We start from the raw sequence: 6,638 nt of genomic DNA on the forward strand, positions 1-6,638 counted from the left end.
TAAAGAATCATTTCAGAAGACGGGTGTAATAGTGGGAAAGGAACGGACACGTGTAACAGCCTGCATGGATAGGTCTCCCACAGGCCGTTGCGACTCCCAGATTTCTATTGATTGCGGGTCGGTTTTTTGATGTTGTGTGAATGATTCTCTCTAACCTGTCACCTTTCTCCTAAGGGATGCCTAAGTCCCGCCTGTTAAAAACGATCTTTCCTCTCTGTTTATGTTCAGTGAAGGCAGTGTAAAACGTGGACGAGGGGGGATGGGAAAATGTTTCCTAGGCTTCTCCTGCCTGGAGTCCTGATCTCAATGTCCTGGTACTACCTTAAACATTTAACCACTCTGGGCTACCGTTTCTCGTTTTAAGCAAGATTTCAGAGATTAAAAGATGCAAACTTTGTCTAAGTACGTGTAGATCAGGATGATTTAAGTGATAGCACATTTAATTTTTCCTATTTCTGTTTTCATTGTTTTGCCTTTTTAAAACCAGTTATTTTAGCTTACATTTAAAAGTTACATGTATGGCTTTTGGTTTTAATGTGTCACGATTTTTAAACAAATTGAAATTAAGGAGTAGACTAAAAGTACTACCCCAGGAAAAGAGTTGGAATGAGTATTTCAAGCTTAACTAGGTGATTAGAAGGTGAAGGGTGTTTGGAATTCTTATAACCTAAACTTCAAAAGCGATTTCATAGATTTAGGTGTGTACAAACGCTTCTTTTTAAATAAGGGCACATTTCCACATTTAATTTAGAAATTAAAAGGCCATCCCAAAGGATTGGAGGAGTCATATTCATTCAGTTTTTGAAGATAGACTAAATACGTTAAAATGCAGTTAAAGATTATGTAGCTACAGAATAGTAGTTGGGGATCAGTACATTCTGGTAGTTCAGTTTGCTGTTTACAGCATCAGCCATCTAGTGCCATCTAATAAAAATGAACCACCTTGTATGATAATTTTGAGAATTATCAGTAATCTTAATAGAGCTGGAAAGTAAGGTATTTTAGAAGGTTTTGCATTAACCCTGAATGAGAACCAAAGCTTGAGTGAGATGGTAAAAGATCTGTATAAAGTTATAATTTCCAATTTGCAAACTTCAAAATGTACTGTTTCTTGTTTCTTTTGGCTCTCCCTCATGGTTACTTCCCTGGTGGCTCAAATGGTAAAGAATCTGCCAGTGATGCAAGAGACTTGTGTTAGATCCCTGGGTGGGAAAGATCCCCTGGAGAAGGGAATGGCTACCCACTCTGGTTTTCTTGCCTGGAGAATTCCATGGACAGAGGTGGGCTACAGTCCTTGGGGTCGCAAAGAGCCAGATACAGCTAAGTGACTTTCACTTTTCTTGGTGCTTCGTTTCTTCATAAAATATAAAATAATGAATATTTTCCTGGGAGTTTATCTTCAAAGTTCTTTCTGTTGAGAGCCCTTTATATCTTGGATTGAGAGACTACAAATTGGTTTTACTGGTTCCTAGAAGTTTCATTTTATACCAGATTTTAAGATAATTTTTAAACCAGATTTGAAGTAAATTTTTCAGCTTATAACATAAGTTAGGCTTTTACTCCAGGTATGATACAGGCCTCAGATATGTTTGAAAGTGAAGTCGCTCAGTCGTGTCCAACTATTTGCGACCTCTTGGACTGTAGCCTGCTAGGCTCCTCCGTCCATGGGATTCTCCAGGCAAGAATACTGGAGTGGGTTCCCATTTCCTTCTCCAGGAGAACTTCCTGACACAGGAATCGAACCCAGGTCTCCCACACTGCAGGCAGACTCTTTACTGTCTGAGCCACCAGGGTCTCAGATATCTTTAGGTGCCCTTAAAAACCACAAGCACGTTCCTTGCTGCTTTTACAAGCAGTAAGCTGAGTTTTGTTTTTTCTTAATCCTCTGTTACCATGTGGACCATCCTTTCCATGCTCCGAACTTTATTTCGTGGATTTTGCCTTCAAAAGGGTTTAGAAATCCAAGTCACCAGCACATATACAGGTAGAGTGCCTTTTGGATTTGCTTTCTACATCACATTTTGCTTTCTTTTAAGTTCTGTGTTAAAAACATGTTGTATCATATACAGCATTTTTGGGTTTATGGCTAAAGGAGACCATCTGTGACAACTTAGACTGTCATATTGGCTTCAGTTGGTTCTCTGCCATAGCAACTAGAATACCCTTCTAAAAAAGAAAATCTGATGTCTGTAGTCTGGTTAAAACTGTAAAACAGCTTCCTGTTGCACTTTGAATACAATCGCTGTTTCTACATGAGCCTCCATGGATCTGACCCCTGCTTACCTCTTACTTGACCATTAAGCTATCTTTCCTTTTATTCCACATTCCCTACACTCCAGCCAGATTGGCTTTCTTTGGAGTTTTAGAAAATCCCAGTCTCTCCTCCCATTCCCGTACTGCCCTACCCAAGGCTTTCCCAAATGCTGTTCCATTTGGCTGTAACGATCTTTGCCTTGTCTGACTGGCTCTTTCTACTTCAGGTTTTGACCTGAATGTCCCCTTAGGTGACCACCCTATCCTATACAAATAGCACCCCAGATTTCCCCCTACTTTTTTGTGTTCTTTATTATTTTCATAGCACCGTTATAACTCCTAAATTATCTGCATTTGTTTATTTTCTATTTTGCTTTACTCAATAGTATCTCCACAATTTCAGGGGATTCATCTTTTATTTACTCAGTGTATAACAGTGTTTGACGCCTACTGAGTACTCACATAAATATTGAAAGAAGAAACCTTTCAAAGTTAAGTATTGAGTTGAAACTTTTCCACATCTTATATATTCTGTGATTCCTTTCTAGTATGAATTTCTGTAAACCCCGTTTGTTTCTTATTGCTAGTTGCAACCATGGACTTGTGGGTTAGTAAATAAAAGACATTAAAAATAAGCTGAAAAGAATCAAGATGTCATTTTATTTTTTATAAGGCCTTAAAATAGCATTTCAGCAATACTCCATAGTTTTCAGTATATGTCTTGCACATCTGTTAGATTTATCTTTAAGTGATTAATAACATGATCTATTGTATTAATAAATAGCATTTTTTTCAATTTTTTGTGTCTACTACATAGAAATGTTTGTTGATCAGCCATGATTAACACACTTAATAATAGTTGTTCAGTTGCCCAGTCATGTCTGACTCTTTGTGACCCCAGGGATTTCAGCACTCCAGCCCTCCCTGTGCCTCATCATATCCCAAAGTTTGCCCAAGTTCACGTCCTTTGCATTGGTGATGTCATCCAGCCATCTCATCCTCTGACACCCTCTTCTCTCTAGGCATGCAGACTAGAAAGAAGTAAAACTTTCAGACAACGTGATCATCCAGGTTAGAAAATTCAATGGATTCTACTTTTAAAAATGTTGGTGTAACTATTAAGTCTTTTTATATGCTGACTTAATAGTTACAGCAGATTTTAAAAAGTAGATTCCATTGGGTTTTCTGCCTGGATGATCATGTTGTCTGAAAATTTAACTTCTTTCTAGTCTGCATGCCTTTTTTTCTTTTCTTGCCTTATTGCACTGGCTAGACCCAACATTATAATGTTGAATAAAAGAATGAGATTGGGTACCCTGTTGTTTCTGATCTTAAGGAAAAAGTGTAAAGTCTCTCACCATTTAGAATGATGCTAACTTTAAGTTTTTTTGTAGATGCCCATTAGCAGGTTGATGAGATTTCTTTCTTTTCCTAGTTTTCCAAGAGCTTTTATCAGAAATGGATAATGGATTTTCTTGCATGCATTTTCTGGGCCTAGTGATGTGATAATATGAATTTTCTTTATTAGATTTTTAATATGGTGTATTGCATTGAACACTTAACCAGTGTTATACCAATCTTGCATCCTGTGATAAACTCTACTTAGACATAGTATATTATGCTTTTTGTATATTGTTGGATTTGATTGGCTAAAATTTTGTTGAAGCTTGCATTTATTCATGAGAGAGATTGGTCTGTAGTTTAGTTTTGTGTAAAGTTTTCCTCATTTTGGGGTCAGCGTAATACTGGTTTCATGAAATAAATATTTTCTTTGATTTTCTGAAAGACTTGTGTAGCATTGCTATTAATTCTTTCTTATATACTTGGTAGAATTAACCAGTGAAGCGATTTGAATTTTCCTTTGTGGGAAACTTTTTTTTTTGTAGTTTGTGGCAAACTACAGATTGAACTTTGATAGATGTTGTTTAGATTATTTCTTCTTGAGTGATTTTGGTAGTTTTTCTTTCAGGGTATTTGTTTGTTTCATCTAAGTTGTTGAATGTATTGGCATAAAATTGTTCCTAATATTATTGTCCAGAAAAGGTTAGCTCAGAAGGTTTATGATGGTCAAACTCTGCACATTCCAAAGAAATAACTAGCCCTTAACTGGCTCCTGGGAGAAAACCTCTAAGCCTTTGAAATATCCTTCATGATAAGTTTGTCTTATTTATATCTAGGGTCTTTGTGCTTATCAGATAGTTTATACTAATTGTGCTTTTTGGTGAATGCCTATTTTTGTTTACCTGGACTTCTGGGCCCTATTTTATCAATTTGATCTCTGGAGGGGCTGGAGACTATATAGCTAAAGTCAGTGATATTGGCAGTCCATGCTTGTATTACTGACTCCCAGTAAAAACTCTAAACAAAAACGTTTAGATGAGCTTCCCTGGTTGGCAGTACTTCACATATTTTACTACACATCATTGCTGGGAGAATTAAGACATGCGCTTACAACTACACTGGGAAAGGACAGCTAGAAGCTTATTTCTGATTTCTTTTGGGCTCCTCTCAATGTGTGTTTTGCCTTTGTTGATTTTAATATGTATCTGTTCACTGTAATTAATAGTAGTGTGTGTTATAATGAGTATAACAGCTTTTCTGAGTTCTTTGAGTCTTTATAGTGCTACTTATCAAAACATAGTGGTGTGGGACCCTCGGCACTTACTATCCTTTTAATATCTGTGGATTTTGTAGTGTTATCGCTTCCTCTCATTCCCAACATTGGGAATGTGTATTTTGTCTCTTATCTGACCACTTTCCTTAGAGGTTTATCGATTCTGTTTTCTCAAACAACCAGCTTTTGGTTTTACTGAATTTCTCTATTGTTTTATTAGTTTTCCACTTTGTTGATTTCTGTTTTCATCTTTACGATTTTATTTCTTCTGCTTACTTTGGCTTTCATTTACTCTTCTTTTCCTAGTTTCTTAAGGTAGAAATTGAGGCCATTGATTTAAAACTTTACTCTTTTCTAGGTAAGTGTTTAGTGCTATAAATTTTCTCTTAAGTGCTTTAGCAGAGTCCCATGAATTTTGATATGTTGTGTTTTCTCATTCAGTTATTCCTCTTTTGACTTTATCTTTCAGTCATTGATTAAAGTTACATTTGGAGATTTCTAGAGTCCTCTCTTACTGATTCCTAATGTAATTTCATTGTGATCAGATAAGTAGTATGTATAGTTTGAATCCTTTTGTATTTATTGACACTTGTTTTATGCCCCAGAATGTAGTCTCTCTTGGAAAATATTCTGTGTGCAATGAAAGGAACATGTATTCTGTAGTTGCTGGATGGAGTATTCTGTTAGTGCCAATCAGCTCAATTTTGGTTGGTTGTGGTTTTTAAGTCCCCCATATTATTACTGATTTTCAATCTACTTATTCTATCATTTATTGCAAGATGAGAATTGAAATCTTCTATTATAATTGTAGATTTGTTCATTTCTTTTTGCTGTTCTCTCAGTATTGTGTCAGTTGTCTTAAAGCCGTATTATTAGGTTCATGAACATCTAGGATTGGATGTCTTCTTGATTATTAGACCCATTTATTATAAGATTTGTCCTCCTTTTGCTTGAAAATATTTGTTTTAAATCTATTTAGTCTAGTATTAATATGCCATCCTGAGTTTTCTTTTGATTAATGTTAGCATGGTATATCTTTTTTTCTTTTAACGTGCTTGAACATTCCTTTTAGGTAGCATTGGCCCTGCTTTTTATACAATATAACAACCTCTGACTTTTAATTAGTGTTTATACCATTTATATTTAATGTGATTATTATGTGTAATTCTTAAACCTCTAAGCTAAACCTTAAACCAAAACAGTCCAGTCTTTGATTTCTCTTTATATCATCTATTGTTTTTTTCCCTTTTCCCATTTTCTTTTTCATTAAAAAAAATTAATGATTCTATTTCCTTTGGTCACTTATTAGCTATAATTCTGCTTTATTTATTCAGTGATTGCTTTAAAATCATAGTATATATCTTTAACTCATCACAGTCGACATTCATGTAGTATTATACCACTTTACATAAAAGAAACTTCCAAGTATTTATTCTCCTTCTCTTCTGGCCTTGGCTATTATTTTCAAGCATTTAACTAATACATGTTATAAACCTCACAATGTATTGTTATTTTTGTTTAAAAATTATTTCTTTAGAAGATTTAAATAAGAAAGTCTTATATGTTTATTCATATAGATACAGCTTTCTGTACTCTTCATTCCTATGTGCAGATCCATAATTGCATCAGACATAATTTTCCTTCTGCCTGCTATAACACTTGTTACAGTATAGGACTACTCTTGATGAATTCTTTCAGCTTTTGCATATATAAATAAGACTGGGGGCAACAATCCCTATTCCTTGTCCTTTGTGGGTACGTGTACTGTATT

Source organism: Cervus canadensis, chromosome 13 (assembly GCF_019320065.1).
Source record: "Cervus canadensis isolate Bull #8, Minnesota chromosome 13, ASM1932006v1, whole genome shotgun sequence".
In the NCBI taxonomy this organism is placed as follows: Eukaryota; Metazoa; Chordata; class Mammalia; order Artiodactyla; family Cervidae; genus Cervus; species Cervus canadensis.